Source organism: Electrona antarctica (genome assembly GCF_951216825.1).
Source record: "Electrona antarctica genome assembly, chromosome: 12".
Taxonomy (NCBI): Eukaryota; Metazoa; Chordata; class Actinopteri; order Myctophiformes; family Myctophidae; genus Electrona; species Electrona antarctica.
Genome location: NC_136793.1, coordinates 48056294 through 48075836, shown reverse-complemented (window position 1 = coordinate 48075836; position 19543 = coordinate 48056294). Strand labels below are relative to the sequence as shown.

At 43.6% G+C, this 19543-nt stretch overlaps 1 protein-coding gene across 2 annotated transcripts in view; it reads right to left on the bottom strand.

The window, feature by feature from the left end:
• Positions 1-19543, bottom strand: part of ttc28 (tetratricopeptide repeat domain 28) — a 363296-nt gene that overhangs the window by 331765 nt on the left and 11988 nt on the right. The window lies entirely within an intron of this gene.

The window sequence follows — 19543 nt, the reverse complement described above, 5'->3', positions numbered from 1 at the left end:
GGTAGAGTGCCTGGATGGGAACCGCAAGGTTGCCAGTTCGAACCTGGGCTCCCCCAGAGTTACTGTCGAAGTGTCCTTGAGCAAGACACTGAACCCCTAATTGCTCCCGATGTGCTAGTTGGTGCCTTGCATGGTTTCCGCTGCCATCGGTGTATGAATGTGTGTGTGAATGGGTGAATGTAATGCACAATCTATGTAAAGCGCCTTGGATAAAGGCGCTATATAAATGCACCATTTACCATTTACTCATGGCTTACACTGACTGGATAGAACCTAATGCACTGTAACATGTAGTAGATGTGAGATTATAAAATGGCACTCTTGCGTACCAACTATTCTCCTTGTTTGGACCAATCATGGGGCCAGACATTTTGGTCAAATTGACGTCATTTCAAAACAGAGCATTGGGTAGCTCATCTACGGCTGAAGCTGCGCTCGGCCCTGGCTGTCGAAGGGGGTCATTTCCGCGCTTTGTTGACAAACTTCCCAAACGGCTTCCTGTTTTCACCTCCATTCTTCAATATGAATTTCCCATGCACTGCATACTGTAGTTGTAGTACTGGAGGAGAGCTTTCAGCCTTATCATCATCGTAAGGGTCAAGTCACACGTCTAGTGACGCACAGGCACGGAGGGAAACTACTCCAGAGCATGACATTAATGTGACCACGGTGAAGGTCAAACTGAATCAACACATTCATATCATCATGCACAGGGATATACACACATTCATATCATCATGCACAGGGATATACACACATTCATATCATCATGCACAGGGATATACACACATACACATTCATATCATCATGCACAGGGATATACACACATTCATATCATCATGCACAGGGATATACACACATACACATTCATATCATCATGCACAGGGATATACACACATACACATTCATATCATCATGCACAGGGATATACACACATACACATTCATATCATCATGCACAGGGATATACACACATACACATTCATATCATCATGCACAGGGATATACACACATACACATTCATATCATCATGCACAGGGATATACACACATACACATTCATATCATCATGCACAGGGATATACACACATACACATTCATATCATCATGCACAGGGATATACACACATACACATTCATATCATCATGCACAGGGATATACACACATACACATTCATATCATCATGCACAGGGATATACACACATAAACATTCATATCACAAGTAAGACGCGCGAACGCGGGAAGCGAACGCAGCTCGTAAATTGCAAAAACAACAATTAGAATAAATTACGTAATTTTTTAAGGTTTTTTTTAAGTTCTCTTTTTTTTGTGTTTTTTAAGATTTTTTTTAAGTTAAGTTTTTTTTTAAGTTAAGTTTTTTTTAAGTTTTTCCTTTTAAAGTTTTTCCTTTTTAAGTTTTTTTTTTAAGTTAAGTTTTTTTTAAAGTTTTTCCTTTTAAAGTTTTTCCTTTTTAAGTTTTTTTTTAAGTTACGTTTTTTTTGTGTGTGTGCGTGCGTGTGTGCGTGCGTGCGTGTGTGTGTGCGTGCGTGCATGTGTGTGTGTGTGTTTTTGTGTGTGATACAGCTGCGCCCTCTGGTGGTGGGCGGGTGGTGTTACAGCGTGACACACACACACACACAGACATGATCTGCTGGGTCTCATAGTAAATGCTCACTGCGTTCGCAATAATGCACAGGGATACACACATACACATTCATATCATCATGCACAGGGATATACACACATACACATTCATATCATCATGCACAGGGATATACACACATACACATTCATATCATCATGCACAGGGATATACACACATACACATTCATATCATCATGCACAGGGATATACACACATACACATTCATGTCATCATGCACAGGGATACACACACATACACATTCATATCATCATGCACAGGGATATACACACATACACATTCATATCATCATGCACAGGGATATACACACATACACATTCATATCATCATGCACAGGGATGTACACACATACAGCACGTAGTTCACCGTTTCCCAAACACTGTGGGTCGGGACCCATTTGTGGGTCACGGCGCAATGTTTATGGGTCACGACGACTCGAGTAAAAATCCCATTTTCGAATAATCATTTTTAACCCATTTTGACCTGAGATCAGATTCTAAAAATGTCTTCTACATCCTGACAGTTTTCTGAAAAAGCTATGTCTCTATGTCAGTCGTTCTTCGATTTTTCAAAAATAGCAGACCTACAAGCTCGTAGCGCGCCACTCGGTGGCGCGCTATGAGCTTGTAGATCTGCTATTTTTCAATAGCTAAAGCATAACATAATGCTAACACCAAAAGGGGATCCCGCCCCAAAATGGGTTAAACAAAGAAATCTAAGAAATTCTATAAATAAAAATACGATTTAAGAAGTAGTGGAAAATAGCTGATCTGCAAGCTCGCAACGCTGCGCGAAGCGATGCGTTGTGCACTTGAAGATCTGCATGCTATTTTCATAGTTTGGGTCCCGGGGCAAACGTCTAATCTCTCTTTTGGGTCTCGACCTGAAAAGTTTGGGAGCCACTGCTGTAGTTCATCTCGGATCATGCCACTGATGATGCCACAAATGTTGTCATACAAAAAAACACACTGAAAATCCAAATTAAAGATCAACATGATTTAAAATATACAATTATATCCACCTTGGTTGCGCTTTACTGTGCGCCAATCATAATTCCTAAAGTTTCCTAGTAAAAAAATAAGAAGAAAGAAGCCCATTTTCCCTCTGTGTACAAACCACCATATCCTTGCTTGAACTACCAGGATATGACTGCCAGGATTGAAAGAGGTCCATCTTGCTGAGGCGTGTATAGCTTGAGTAGATGTCTAAATAATGGATGCCAGAAGATCAACAACTCCTTTGTGCCGAGTGGGAGTCAATGGGAGTTTGCTACACAGATTCATGTGTAAAAGTCGGATGGACTCAGAGCAAACTAACTGTGTCTGACAGATTTTAGCAGCAGCGCAAGTTACCATGTTCTCTATTTGCTGCCATCTGCAGTTCGGAGCATCAATCTTGTTTGCGCGCCTTCCTTTAACTCGAACAACGGGTAACTTGTAATACATCATTTATTAAATACACGGGACATGTTTTCGCCTCTATTTGACTGTCAAATTAATAAATTAATAGAAAATCTGATTTCACACTTCTGCCATGAGTATAGGCAGCCAGGCAATTAAGAATATTTTACTTTTAACGACTCAGTTCTAGGGTCAGGATGCAGAAAACCCAGACAACCGTGTCCTCAAGACGAATCGGTCTCTCTCGAGTTTCACTGACAATAACTGATAAGCTGACTGTGCAGACTCATAAAATATTCACTGGAGCTTTTCCATTTTCAAACGAGCATTGTTTCACGGTAGCACCAAGCGGTCCTGCATGAAAGAGTATGCCCGTATCCCCCCAAATGACCCCTTGCGATTGTCAAAATATCCACAAAGTCTGTCTTTTGCTGCATTCCTATATTGGACCTGCTTCAGTGTTTTCCAAGGGTCTCGGCTATTTCGTTGTATATAGCCTACACAAATCTATATTTAATTATCCAGATAAAAGCAAATAAGCAATGGTAACATGTGATTGTGAATGCTGGTGGTTTAGAGTGGGGTGTTCGTTCGCCATGAAATGCCTTATTGAAACAAATCTGCCTCTGGCCAAATAATGAGATTGTGTCCATAACCATGGAAGGCATTTGTCAGCTCCTCACAGACAAACACACCACCTGCATTCCACGGTTTGTCAGCTAATACGTCTCCCCGGGCATTTCCATTTTGCTGTTGTTGTTGCTGGTGTTCCCCCCCCCCCCCCCCCCCCCCCCCCCTTGCAAAACTCATTACAGGGAGAAAGAATTAAGGGAGATTTATACTTTGTTGCGTGCCCGTGCCGCGCGCGGGAAATAGGCGATCTACAAGGTCACAGTGCATCTCGCCGCGAGGCAGCGTGAGCTTGTAGGTCTGTTGTTTGTGGTTGCGCGACACTGGCCCGCAGACAGAGTATAACTGGGGCTTTGGAGAGGGAGGTATGTGGGTAACACGCAGCGGTAAAGGCACTCAAACAGCTAATTATAATAACCTGACACAAGTGAGTAATTTAGCTGCCTCAAAACGAGCCCTGAGATCTGAGAGGAGCACTTAAGAGGAATGGATTAGACTGGAGGCCGTTACGCACCGATGCATTAAGGCCGAAAATGGAGATCCGTCTTTCTTTGGGTTTGATTTGAATATTGATAGTCTGTGATTTCCCCCCCCCCCCCCCCTCATTTTCGCTTGGGAGGGGAGTTCGTAGGACAAACTATGAGATTATAGCGGACATGTCAACATGAAACAGAGCAATGAGAGCATCATGTGGCATCATGTGGTGTTTGTTACAGACAGACGGACTGAAACATACATTATTTATTAAGCAATCATCATTCATTAATCATAAATGACATGCCAGTTAACTCGGTAATTACAGAGAAATTGTGACCATGCAGCTCTCGCTTTAGAGGCGCAGAAGTAGGTCATTCTTTAAGTAAAGCCTGATTACATTTCGTGTACTGGTTCCGCATGGGCACCATTGACAAATAGGACTTTCTTTCATTGTTGATACATCCATTGATTGCTTCTGAACGAAAAAATGACTGATTCCCAGTGACATATTATTTAACAAACTTGTCCTATTAATGCACACTGACATGTTACACTGGTACAGTTGGGTGCCACCGATATTGTCCCTTATCATTTGACCCATTTAGGCCTGACCTCAAAATTTAAAAAAATCCTTCTAAATCCTCCAGTTTTCTGAAATAAATATTTTCACGATTTTTCAAAAATAGCAGACCTACAAAGCTCGTAGCGCGCCACTCGGTGGCGCGCTATGAGCTTGTAGATCTGCTATTTTTCAATAGCTAAATTATAACATAATGTTTAAAACACCAAAAGGGGTTTTGCGCAGATCACGCAAACCTCAGCAAAAAGAAAAGGACAATATCGATGGCCTCCAACTGTACATGCTGGATGTTGTGACGTGGGCCACTTCTATTTGCAGTAATCAGGACATATTTCCCTTTGTTTTTTTCCGTCCAACCGATGCCTATTTCCGAACCACTTACACTTTATTCTAATGCCAGAGTAATTACAGTTTTAATTGGCTTCATAGATTAACATCAAATATAAGCCTCACGAAAACACATCAATGTTATGGTTTATGCGTGGTCTGGCAACCAAAAATCATCCAATTTGGAATGACAAATGAATGGAAAAGTTACAAATGCGGGGGAATGCCCTCAAATTACTCCTAAGCCTCACTTCCTATAACAAGCTAGTCAGCCACCTGGAAACAAAATTTGTGGCACTTTCACCCTTACCCATTCATTTCTCTATTACTGAAGAACCAGGGCGAATGACTCATCCAGGGAAGGAGGTTACATCATGAGTAGGTGCTGTATGAAAACAGACCACATGCTAGGAGCGGCACAATTTCCACTATGCGTATACACACACACACACACAGACCCTTCCCTCTTGCAAGCGAAAGCTACTGTACAACAATGGCGCAGAGAAGAAAAAAGCATGCATCAGCAGAATGCAAGAGCACTTCTCATTGTTCTGCCTCGACTCCTCTGACACAGATCCTTGCTCCTGGCACCGACACCAACAATGGAGTAGAGAGAGGCGCGTATACGGCGAGCGGCGCCTCCGGTTTAAGAGGTGAAGAAGATGGGATCGGGAAGCCGATCGGGGGCAGAAAGCATTCATCATCATCTCATCGGCTCTCGCTGTTCGCCTTGCCGTGCTTATGCAGGGTATGCTAATGTGTATCCTCTTGCTGTATTGCACACTACACTGTTTCCCCCTGTGGGAGTGCTTCCTCCTCCCTGCAGCAAAGCCAGGCTGTGCTAATTCTGGAGACATCCAGGTCTGGGGGGGCCCCTAAGTCTTTCCAAGCAGTGTTGCCAGGATTTGCAAGAGAAACACGCAACCATGGGTCTATGAAAACAAGCCCAAAAGAAGCGAGTCCTTCACCCTTTAGCTTTAAACATGTACCTAGGCTATTTGCATTGTGAGCTTGTAGATCTGCTATTTTTATAAAAAAAAGAGTCTTATGGAAATGTGGAATATTTTGTAAACATTTTAACAACACAAATCTTCCAGGGGTCCCTGACCCCCTGGCATAAAATGTTTTCAAATGGGGGTCCACAGACAAATACATGGGCTTCTTTGAGTTGGAAATGAAACACTGAAACACATTATGAAACAAGCCCAAAAAAACGCAACCCACAACTACAAATATTTACAAGCAACTTTACAGAAAAACAAGCCCACAGTCGCTTATAATAAGCGGACATGGCAACACCGTTTCCTAGCTCCCAGGTGGGAGCTAGGGGCCTACACAATATAAAGCTGACAGCTAAATGAAACCGAGGAAGAAGAAGAAAGGAGGAGGAGGAGCAATGAGCAACGCTTAGGGCTCCAGCAGTGGTTCCCGCGCGTATATCTGTGCGGCTGAGCATAGACATGGTAACGGCCCGCCTGTCTCGGATTGGCCTACCGACACTGCCCGTCTTGACTGTCCACTGAGGTGGATACAGTGTTTCCACACTTGGGCAGACAGGCGCGGCCGTTTTCCGCTGTCTGCCGGTGTCTCTTCCGGGTTTTTAGACAGCTGGTGGATGGAAAAGAAGCTCCACCCATGCGGCTGAATGCCTGGAAAAGCTTGCCCCGGTCTGGCAACAGCTATAGTCTGATCTCTGCTGCAAGGTGGTGGAAAATAATACAAGTATACGTCATCGGTATGATACAAGAGAACTGCCTGTAACTTGTACGTTTTATTTTTGCAGAAGAGGCCAACTAATATTGTTTATGCCGTTTGCTTTGATGGAATAATTGATTGAACGTGTACGCCGTAATATGATTTGATTTGCGTGTGTTCTAAATAAAGTGTTTGTTTTGATTATTCTGTAATTTATTTGTATGTGTAAACGTGAAACATTATTGTACTGTAAAAAGGTCTCTTTTCCCTTCACCTTTATCCTTTTTAGTAGAATAGTATTAGTTTAATAAAACGTACAAGTTAGTTACAAAGCTGCATTCTCTCACGTGTGCCAAACTGTCATTCTCTTGTACAATTGTCCCACCACGGAGTAACTAAACGGAGTAACAGGACCCACGAACGGGTCCTGACCATTTGAGTTTTCTACAAAAATATATATATTTCAAACATCTTTTTTTAATACATTCTTTAAAATAATTGTATACATTTTGAAACAAACAAATGTAAGAAATTACATAGATAAATAAAAAATAATAATGAAGAAATATTGAAAATAGCCGATCTACAAGCTCACGGCGCGGCACGAAGCGACGCGCTGTGCGCTTGTAGATCTGCTAATTTCACTATAGTTCGAACCGGGAACTATACCGCGAGGCGGGAACCACTGGGCTACATACAGGGTGCGTGCGGGGTCCTCATTTCCTCAGGCTTGTAAAGCTGATCCACTATCAGTTGCCATGCTGCTGTTATACCAGCAGCATGGCAATGAACCTGATTTCTCTGGGCGTTTTGACATTTCTGACCATGTAATGGCGAGCAAGAAAACCCTATTAAGCCGCTAATCAATTGATGTATCCTGTGGGGGAATGCACTCAGAGTGTGTGCACGCATTCTTTATCGTGATTGAAACTTTCCTGTTTGGAGTGCATGCCTCCTGCCTGGCCGGGACATGACATGACATGACAGAAGGTGTATATTTCTTTGTTGGACAGCCTGGTGTTTAAAAGATTAAACGCACATATGGAAATGAGCTCAGTATGTGAAAGACGCGATGGCACTCGCACATACACACACACTTTCTTCCTATTGATTATTTTCATAGTCTGACGAGCATCTAAAAGCATATGGAGCTCTACATGTAATTCTAGACGGTTGCAACCAGGCCCGACAGATTACAATCAAGGTGACATCAGCTCCTATAGCTCTGACTCATCTCACATCCCCCCCCCCCCCACACACATCCCCCCCCCCCACACACACACACAGGCCAGTGGAGTCACACAGAGCTGTGGACTGTGAGAGGAGGTCATCACACATTATGTCAGGACACATTACATCCTATGACACTGAAGGCCTCCTCTTTTGTTAGCCAGGTGTCTAGGGGGCAGCTCCGGCAGCGTTTTATTTTACCAAAGCCTCTTGACAATGTGCTATTTTTTTTTCTCCAATTGCGCCAATCTGCCCGGAATGGAACGGCCTGTCTTGTCGATGAAGACGCAACCAGACAGCGCTGCGGGCTAGAGAAAGAGAGGTGAGGAAGAGATAGTAAGCTTGTGACAGCGGGCTAAATTGAAAAAAACACAAGGGGGACAAGGGCACTCAAAACGCACAATGTTAGCAGTCGGTGTGTGCGTGCGTGCGTGCGTGCGTGCGTGCGTGCGTGCGTGCGTGTGTGCGTGCGTGCGTGCGTGTGTGCGTGCGTGCGTGCGTGCGTGCGCATATCCCATGAGAGAACTCATACAGGAATAGTGGATACAGAATAAATGAGTGAAATGGGAAGTGAAGAACTAAATGAGCAAACAAAATTGGAACTTCAAAAAGCTGATAAATTGGTTCGGATGAAATTTGCAACTTACCTGAAAATGTATTTTCTGTTTATTAAAGAATAAAGAGACAGGGAGACCCCAGTGACTGAACACACACTCTGGCAATGATTACTATCAGGGTATAGAGCTTCACTTTTTTAACAATAAACATTGTTTTTTAACCAAAAATATCATTCACAGAACCTTTAAACACCCAACAGTGTCATTGTGAAGTGATGCTAGCGGTAGCGATGGCATCAGTTCAACCCCGACACAGCAAACATCAATACAGGCTTTCAATTGCATCACAATTCAGCAAGAAATGATGACCAGGTTGATTTGTGAGAATGTTCGCCACGGATGTGGTAAATGGTGCATTTACAGTGTAATACAGTATATAGCGCTTTTTATCCAAAGTGCTTTACATAGATTGTGCATCACATTCACCCATTCACACTCACTCCATTTCACACACCGATGGCAGAGGAAACCATGCAAGGCACCAACCTGCACGTCGGGATCAATTAGGGGTTCAGCGTCTTGCTCAAGGACACTTCGACACTGACTCTGGAGGAGCCCGGCATCGAACTGGGAACCCTGCGGTTCCCATCCGGCCGCTCTACCGGACACTCTACCGCTGAACCACTGCTGCCCCGATGTGAAGCTGATCTCTATTGCGGAAGTTGAGGGCCTCATAAAAGGTTAGGTCTTTGCTATGTCAAATCAGGCTACACAACGCAGATATGAAAAAACAACATGAAAAACCATTAACTGCTAGAATAGAGTAGACACGCTGTAGGCTATTGCAAGTACAGTGAATTCCACCTGCGTGAAGTTTAAACACTTTTCCCCACCGTGTAAACCAGTTTGGCCCAGTTTCGCACATCTTTTTATGAAATAGAACCACGTGTAGCGTTAAAAGACTGAAATGCAATAAAAGTGAAAGCAAAGCTCATGAAAAGCATGAAAGTTGAGTCATAGCTGGAAATCTAAGAAATGTATTTGGGGGCAAATCTCTTAGATACACCAGCATTGTTCCCTTGTATCCTGTAGTTATAGGTCAATTCTGTATAAAGATTTCTATTTCCATTTGGCCAAATGAGGTGTAGACACTAGACCAGTGGTTCCCAAAGTGGGGTCCGGGGACCCCCAGGGGTCCTTAAGGGAGTTCCAGGGGGTCCCCAGCTAAATGATAGTTAGGAACCAAATAGACCCTTTAGTTGGGTCGTATGTGATACTTCTGTGACTGCGGAGAGCAAAGGTCCGTTTCTTCTGGATTTATCATCTATGAAGGTTAAAAAACAAATGCGGGCAAAATTCATGAGAGCCCCAAATCCATATGTCCACCATCAACAACCTGTTGATAAGGCTAAATTACCTAACATTCATTCTGCTTTAAGTAGCATGTGACATGTCAAACTAGGGGGTTTTCATGATTCTGAATCCATTCCAAGCATTAGTTTTGCACAAAAAACACTCCTTAGGCTAAAAATGGCCATAGCCGTCATCACAAATGTGATGAGGTCAGCACATTTGAGCACAATTGGGCACATTTGGGCAAGTGGCTATGGCCGTTTTTAGCCCAAGGAGTGTTTTTTTTTTGCCATATTGTGCCTTAACAGGTTGTTGATGGTGGCCATATGGATTTGGGGCTCTCATGAATGTTGCCCACATTTTTGCGAGGTATAGCCTATGGGGGCTCAATTTGTTTTCTAACCTTCATAGATGATAAATCCACTGAGAAACGGACCTTTGCTCTCCGCGGTCACGGAAGTATCAGATACGACCCCACTACTTATGGGTCTGTAACTCTGAGAGACCCGGCCTAACGGGTCCATTTGGTTCCATTTGTACACTCTCAAAGTTTGCGACTAGACATTGAGTTGGCACAAGCCACGTGCACAAGCCACGTGCACAAGCAGCCAGCCTGTATAGTGTGGTTTCGCCACTGAATAGTGCATGTGATGTGTGCGACTTGGCTGCGTTCACAAACTGCACACACAGTAACTTACCCTCGGTGGCTAATGATCAGACAGGGAGGCCACAAAGTCAACAGAATCTTGTTTTGTTGTTCTATATTAACAGGAGTAAAAACTTTCCATTGTGTATTTTCCCCCAAGAATCCTGACTGATGAAACGCTAGTCATGTGACACATGGCACTCAGTTTACACACACATTATACTCAAAGGACCACAATGGATATACAGTTGGGTGCCACCGATATTGTCCCTTATCATTTGACCCATTTAGGCCTGACCTCAATTTTTTTTTAAATCCTTCTAAATCCTCCAGTTTTCTGAAATAAATATTTTCACGATTTTTCAAAAATAGCAGACCTACAAGCTCATAGCGCGCCACTCGGTGGCGCGCTATGAGCTTGTAGATCTGCTATTTTTCAATAGCTAAATTATAACATAATGTTTAAAACACCAAAAGGGGTTCCCGCCCAAAATGGGTTAACTGTCCTTTTGCGCAGATCACGCAAACCTCAGCAAAAAGAAAAAGGACAATATCGATGGCCTCCAACTGTACTGTAATTTATGTACAAATATATGGTCATGTATATGCATGTTTTGTCAATAAAAACATGAATCAATCAATAAATGCTGAACATGTGTTAATTAATTGTCTGTAATGGAGGGCTCCGCTGAGCCAAATGGACCCCTCCTCTCATGGCTATAAGTCCTTCCTTACTGCCATCGCTTCAACTCAAATACAAACATTTGCTTTAAAAAGGAGAAGCTCTAAACCACTTAAATTATTACAGAATGCTATTCTAGTCTTGGGTAGATTTGTATTGGGTGAGATACAGAACACACATTAAACCATTCCCTGGGCAAGACTACAGTTGGCAGAGTAGGCTACAATCTGGAGTTCAGCATTTAGGAAAAACCTGCCATCGGGGCCAAATCCACAAAAGAAAATAATAATAATATAAATCTTAGACATAGAAACATCAAGGAGTTCTGTTCACTTAAGCAGCACAAGAGGTGGCCCCTGACAGCTAAAGGCGGATGATACGTTTCCTAGCGTGTCTGTGAAGAATGACACAGCGGGTGAGGAAGTGCTGCCGGAATCAAAACAGCAGATTCGTGTGTGGTCAAAGTTTCGCTTTGCCTGAACACTACGTCCTAACCGTTTTAACAACCTGGCCCGTGCATGCACACGCGCAATGCATGCCTGGCCAAGAGGGTCCTTTCCCAGAGGAGGAAAGAAAAAAAAAAGACAGACCTTAAAAACTGCCGCTTGCTCATTCTGCACGTTTTTTCCAGACAGATAATTTCAGGTTTGTGCCCACTAGCGCCAACCCTCTGTCCGTCCCACTTTCCCTGACCTGTAATTACATGCCATTCATTTGATTTGTTCATTAGTTCAAGCTTCGGCTGGGTTGGAGCAAACAGGAACCCTCTTATTAGTGGTTCATGACTCTACTCTCTCCATGGATCGTGGAGCCTTGGTGGAAAAAGAGGATGGGGACCGAGTACGGGGGGGTTGGTGGGTGTGTGGTGTGGTAGGGGTAGGGTCGAGTACGGGGACGAGGGGGTTGGTGGGTGTGTGGGTGTGGTAGGGGTAGGGTCGAGTACGGGGACGAGGGGGTTGGTGGGTGTGTGGGTGGGGTAGGGGTAGGGTCGAGTACGGGGACGAGGGGGTTGGTGGGTGTGTGGGTGGGGTAGGGGTAGGGTCGAGTACGGGGACGAGGGGGTTGGTGGGTGTGTGGGTGTGGTAGGGGTAGGGTCGGGGACGAGGGGGTTGGTGGGTGTGTGGGTGGGGTAGGGGTAGGGTCGAGTACGGGGACGAGGGGGTTGGTGGGTGTGTGGGTGTGGTAGGGGTAGGGTCGGGGACGAGGGGGTTGGTGGGTGTGTGGGTGTGGTAGGGTCGGGGACGAGGGGGTTGGTGGGTGTGTGGGTGTGGTATGGGTAGGGTCAGGGACGAGGGGGTTGGTGGGTGTGTGGGTGTGGTAGGGGTAGGGTCGGGGACGAGGGGGTTGGTGGGTGTGTGGGTGTGGTAGGGGTAGGGTCGGGGACGAGGGGGTTGGTGGGTGTGTGGGTGTGGTAGGGGTAGGGTCGGCGGGTGTTACTGCCGGTAGGAAGAACCACTCTGAACCTGGCATCGGCATTTTGGGGGAATGTATTCAAACAAAACAGGGCATAAGGGGTTACAAGACAGATGGGCACAAAAACGTGAAATGAGCCAATTCCCTGAAACACGTGGAGGGAGCTGCGATCGCGTGAACTGAAATCGGGGCCGATCACATCATTTTCAAATGATCGGAATCGGATTGGGAGCAAAGAAATGTGTCATCCATAGTATCAATATTATATCCATATGATATCATATTAGACTGGATATTGTCTGTGATTTTGGATATTGTACTATTGTGATAAGGCATAAGTGTAAGTGTTCTATACACATATAAATATCGGATCAGAAACATCGGTAGATACTCAAAATCAAATGATCGGAATCAGATCGGGAGCAAAATCCCTAGCTAGTATAGCACTTTTCTCCAAAGCACTTTAGAATGTGCATTACCTTTACTCATTCACACAACGATGGCGGAGGAAACCATGTGCAAGGCCCCAATAACCTACTATCAGCACTGAGCTTCTCATATTTTGGCATTTACTATACCACGTGTAGCCCCGTAAGCCTCATGGTCCACTTACTAAATCTAAGTCTTTAAGATTACTGGGAATGAAATTAAAGAGATAGCCTGACCTTCTGTCAAATAAGCTCTTTAATAAATTGACATTTGTGCGCCGACGACAAACCGAGCGGCGGTTTCTCCTCCTCCGTGTGTTCAAATCAACACCTAGTATGGCGTGGTGATTTTGAGATGATGTAAAGCCAGCTTATTCCGTTCCACTAACACACACCATGTGTTGAAGTGTTCATAGCTCGTAACAAAAGCTAAATAAACACTGGACCCACAGAAGTGAAACTGCTACCAATTTTCTCGTCACACGACGTTGATCAAAGCTTATTTGCCAAAAATGTCTGTTTTAATCTTAACTCTTGCCAAATACTTGTAAAACTAGTATGTTATTTCTGCCATTCATTGCAAGGGTATGGAAGTCTCGCCTCATTCCATGTTCTAGGCTGTTCTTAAAAAAAAAGGGGATATATGATTTCTCAAGCAATCACAGTCATTAAAATATGGTACAGTATGGTACGTACGTAAGGGAGGAAGGGAGGGGGTGTACTGTACAGTTTCTGTACAGTTAGACATCTATCTGCGTCTGTACATATGTTCAGACTGGCAGCCCAAATCCGATTTTTGGTGTAAGTCTGCCTCTGGGGAGAGGATGTAGAATACGCACATGGACAGGTGGGTGCTGGGCTAAAGAGGCTTCCGTTTACAGTGGAATGGAGTCCGCACACCATATTAGGTAGAAACATACTTATTATAAATAACGTATTCGTCTGACAACGTTTCGATCCTGTGGATCGAATCCTGATGAAGACGAATAAATGAAGAAGTATTTTTTTACCTAATATGGTGTGCAGGCTCCATCTATCTGTAAACTAAGTCTGACTCTGAACAGCAAAAAACTACATGGAAATAGATTTTTTGCTTAACAGATTTGAAACACATTCCTGGGTGGGTTGAAATGAGATTTCTAGGTTATATCTGATTTCTAAAGATGTGTCTCAATCTGGAGCAGACGCTCCAATGAAGCATGATCTATGTTTCATTGTACGAAATAACTTGTAGATTTCGGTGCCACCTGTTACGACAGAGTATAAGCATTACTAGCACAAATTTGTCATTACAATTGTTACCACAGCAACCAATGCAAATATGTCAACAATGTCTGACTACACAAATCTGATCTGATCACTTGCAAACAGTCAGTCCCAAATATCATATTTTTCTGCAGTCTGAACAAATCCATAGTAGCATAGTTTTATCCTGTCGTGTACAGGATCTATACAGTACCTTCTAGGTTAGTATAATGTTATGAGACTCTCCTCTACATTGGAATAGTAGTTCCATAATACATTCTGGTTTGTGCCCACAATAAGTAATAATCATAACAGGGAAAATACATGCAGGTGAACATAAATATGCATCAAGCGGGTGCAGAAAATCTGCAACATCATAAATAGTCAACCACATTACGTAAAACAGTCATACACCCCCACATTACTAACGGAGTTTCTCAAAGCTCGCAGTGTCTGCCATCAGCCTCATCATAGTCTCTCAAGACAGACGTGATGTGACAGACAAGACAGTGCACTTTTCATTTCATTCCTCTTACAAAGATGTCATTGCCTGGCCCTGTATCTCAAACGGTCAAATACATATTTGATTGAGGAATATAATATTCCTTTTGAATTCAAAATTGTGTGCAAAATGTAGATTTTTATTAGATATTATTTATATATTCAGATTCTCAGATTTAACTAACCGGTCAGCTAATCGATCGATAAGGTTATCAATTATCAATTCATGAATTATTCGATAATTGACATCAATCTTTGCAAGCAATCTTTCTGAAGATGTAGAAGATGTCAGTGTGAGCTTGCCTTTCAAGACAGACCTAGCCTGGCTAATAAGCCAGACTCAAATCACACTGTCGTGTGGTATTTGAGTCTGGAGATGCTGTGTATGGATCTTGTTTCCTGGGGGGCGGGTTCAAACATTTTCTCTTTGACGCAATTGGTCAGAGCTACTGTCAGTCAAAGATCTCAAGCATTGAACGTCACTGTACCAAAGCCCGCCCATATTGAATACCGTGTCCCGATTGGCCACACCAGTTCTCTGGTGTAGGAAATGGGCGTACAATTGAGCCTCTCCAGACCGTAATCCCCCGGCAGGCAACTTTTTTTTTGCCAACGGCTGATTCGGTCTGGCTTATTAGCCAGGCTAAAACAGACCTACTGTCTCAGGAAATCTAGAGCTGCACACACAGGGCAAAGGCAGGAAACGCTGTCCCAGACAGTCTGGCCAGGGCAGCTATTATCCAGACTACTGTTTGTACAGTTGGAATGCACTTGACACTTACTCAGTCGGCAAGATGACTATTTCAGGTTTCCACAGGCCGCTTGATCACAAACGAAAACACACAAGACAGTCATGCTGCGTTTCATACTGGCAGATGCTAAAGATACAATGATGCAAAGCTACACAGAGTATTAGTAGCTTTGTAGCTTTGTAGCTGAAGTTGAAAGCAGCTCAACTTTTTTGTAGCTTTGTAGCTGTTGTAGCTTTTGCAGCGGCTACAGGTCGGATGCATCTTTGTATCTTCATGTCGCTGGCTTCCATTGAAAATGAATGGTAGACTGTATCTTTGCATCTGCCCGTGTGGACGCAGCATCACTTGCAAATGAGGATAGTTCTACTGTACATTAAGTGCATAATGTAAAAGTGTAATATTCTTTTCCATACCGACGATAATATTTGAAACCTATTGTATGGTCTTTGCTCTTATACAAATAGGATCTTGTGTAGCATGCTGAGCTACAACATTGTTAATCTTGTTATGTTTCATTCTTTGGCCCATTTTAAGTGCGTGTCACAGTAATAGCACCAGTCACTCCCTTGTGAGAGATAAATATAACAGACGGGGGGAAGAAAGCAGAGAAGAAAGGCTCCACGCCTATAAAGCCATTTGTACAGTTGGAGGCCATCGATATTGTCCTTTTCTTTTTGCTGAGTTTTGCGTGATCTGCGCAAAAGGACAGTTAACCCATTTTGGGCGGGAACCCCTTTTGGTGTTTTAAACATTATGTTATAATTTAGCTATTGAAAAATAGCAGATCTACAAGCTCATAGCGCGCCACCGAGTGGCGCGCAACACCAGCATACAACCACGGTGTTTTAAATTAAGCATAATTGTAACAACTCTCCACATGACATCAAGAGTCAGGCTCTTTGTTCTTCACACACACACACTGAGATCAGATGAGAGCTGGTTCTAACAGACTGTCACACTGCACCGGGGGGAGCATTATATAACCCTGGTGGTGCTCTATCTATCACACAGGTATTCAAAGTGCGGGTCGCCTGGGAGCGCCAAGGGGGCTAACTGGAAAGGAGAGGAAAATAAAAGAAAGAAAATCATTAAAAAAGGATATGTAATTTCAATTATTGTACCAGTTTACCTAATGTAAATCTGGCGTCTCTATTTTGGGGAATGTCATTATTGTAAAGAAAATAAGAAATGACTCAAAAAAAAGTTCAAACATTTTCGGAAACATTAGAAATCAGAAGATGGGCATGTCAGTCGGACCAGCGGTTCTGGACAAGCACCTGTCCGACCGACTCAAACGCCAGGCAGTGCACACCCTTGGGTCCTCGCGGAGGACGAAAGGGACGTCGGCTATTTTTGTTACTTCGCTTTTGAAAGCCATTTCGCAAAAGGGATAGCCGTAGCCTCTGGCTATGGCTATTTGGAGCTCCTTGGCATGGAGAGGTTTGGGAACCCCTGCCCTAACACACACAAAGAGACACAGAGAAGGGCAGACAATGGGGTTTGTAAACGACGCGATTCATTTCAGCCTGCTCTCCAACTGTGTAGGGGCAGCAACAGGCATCACAAAAGCTTCAAGTGCCAGAAAACACTCCTCACACAATTACTGGATATGCTGCTGTAATTAAAGGTCCCTTCCAGCCCCTCAAACATGGCAGTGACCTTTACCAACGCAAACAGTCATTGTCTCGGGTGAGCGCAAGGCCTCTCCATAGGGATATAAAAAGAAGGCCTTATTCTGCCTATTCAACATGTAATGAGATGCACACTAGAGTACAGTATATGCATGGGGACATGCACACAACCTCCTCAGGGTCATCACCAGACATGAAATTTGATGATTTCATGTCAAGAATCAATATGGGTCCATCTCTGCCAAGATGAGGTAGATACATTAACTTATATAGCCAATTAAATGAATGCACTCTTCTCAACTGGAACCAGAAGATCAAATGAACATTTAACAGGTGCTATAGCCTACTTACGCCTGTATTAACCTGTGATGATTTTTCAGTAGGCCTATTACTTAGTAGATGAGGTTTTGGTGTTAGCATTATGTTATGCTTTAGCTATTGAAAAATAGCAGATCTACAAGCTCATAGCGCGCCACCGAGTGGCGCGCTACGAGCTTGTAGGTCTGCTATTTTTGAAAAATCGAAGAACCACTGACATAGAAACATATCTTTTTCAGAAAACTGTCAGGATGTAGGCGACATTTTTAGAATCTGATGTCAGGTCAAAATGGGTTAAACAAACCTTAAAAGTCCATAGACTTGGCTGCCACATGACGCCACGTTTAGTACTCTAAACTAACATTAACTTTATTACTGCCGCTAGGTGGTAGCATAAGTACAGTTGGGTGCCACCGATATTGTCCCTTATCATTTGACCCATTTAGGCCTGACCTCAACATTTAAAAAAATCCTTCTAAATCCTCCAGTTTTCTGAAATAAATATTTTCACGATTTTTCAAAAATAGCAGACCTACAAGCTCGTAGCGCGCCACTCGGTGGCGCGCTATGAGCTTGTAGATCTGCTATTTTTCAATAGCTAAATTATAACAATGTTTAAAACACCAAAAGGGGTTCCCGCCCAAAATGGGTTAACTGTCCTTTTGCGCAGATCACGCAAACCTCAGCAAAAAGAAAAGGACAATATCGATGGCCTCCAACTGTATGCCACGCGTCCGCTCTCACTCTACGCGTATTCAGGGAGGTGGGGGCTGTCATCGTTAGCCGTAGCTCATACCCCTCAGCTATCATTACAAAACAGTTACATGTGCTCAGCTCAGCGATACAAACTCACAAATGATTTACGATCGTCGGGATGCGCGGCGGCTCACCATGGACAGCGGTCGAAGCTTTAGAGATACAGCGCTTTGGAAATCCTGTTATAATGGAGGCTCAATGGAGCTGGATTTAAAAATCCCATAGCGGGTGGGGACGGAGGCTCTCCATAGTAACCGGAGCAATGCTAAAAAGGTAAATTGACGGTCGCCGCTTTCATATATGGAGTATACGGTTGTCTACAAACATGTACGTAGTTAGCAGTAGCTCCTTTAGTATCGTTAGCTTTAGCTACGATTATAAATGTAGAAAGCAGAGAAAAAGTTAAAAATGTCCATTGACTTGACTGCCATAAGTGCCATATGATGGAATTTCTGAAAGCCAGACGTTAGAGGGGATAGCCTAGCGCCCCTCAAAGGGACACAGACAGACAGACGAGTACAAAACTATATCGATATACCCATAAATCCCCAATCCCCATATAGAGTAGTACCCTGATGTCATCAATATGACGTCATAATACTGGTGCCATAGACTGGCCTGGACTCACTATTTGGGCGTGCCTGGCACAGAACTCCCTATATGGGCTTAAAGGTGAAACAGACAGACAGACAGACGGGTACCATGGTTACAACAGGTAAATGCATAACCAGGACATTGGATTTCCACCTTGCATTGTTCTCGGTCTATTAATCCATTGAGACCTGGAACGCATCCATGTCACGTTAGCGTTTAACCACATTAACCATTAACCCATTTTGGGGCGGGAACCCCTTTTGGTGTTTTAAACATCGTTATAATTTAGCTATTGAAAAATAGCAGATCTACAAGTTCATAGCGCGCCACCGAGTGGCGCGCTATGAACTTGTAGGTCTGCTATTTTTGAAAAATCGTTAAAATGTGCCTCAAATCTTTCCGAAAATTGTCATGATTTAGAAAACTTTTTTTTTTTAATTTCGACGCCAGGCCTGAATGGGTTAAGATGTTAGTTCTGCTGCGTCACTCAGGCCTTGAACTCACAACCTTTGGAATCAATGGCATGCCGAGATCATATTGAGCTTCCCGGAGAAGAACTGAGACAATCAGAGGCGATTTCACACAAAGACTTACACAACCGACAGGGTATGGATTCAATATGGATTTTCTATCATTTGGGAACATCTGCAGTCAACATTGAGGAGGCT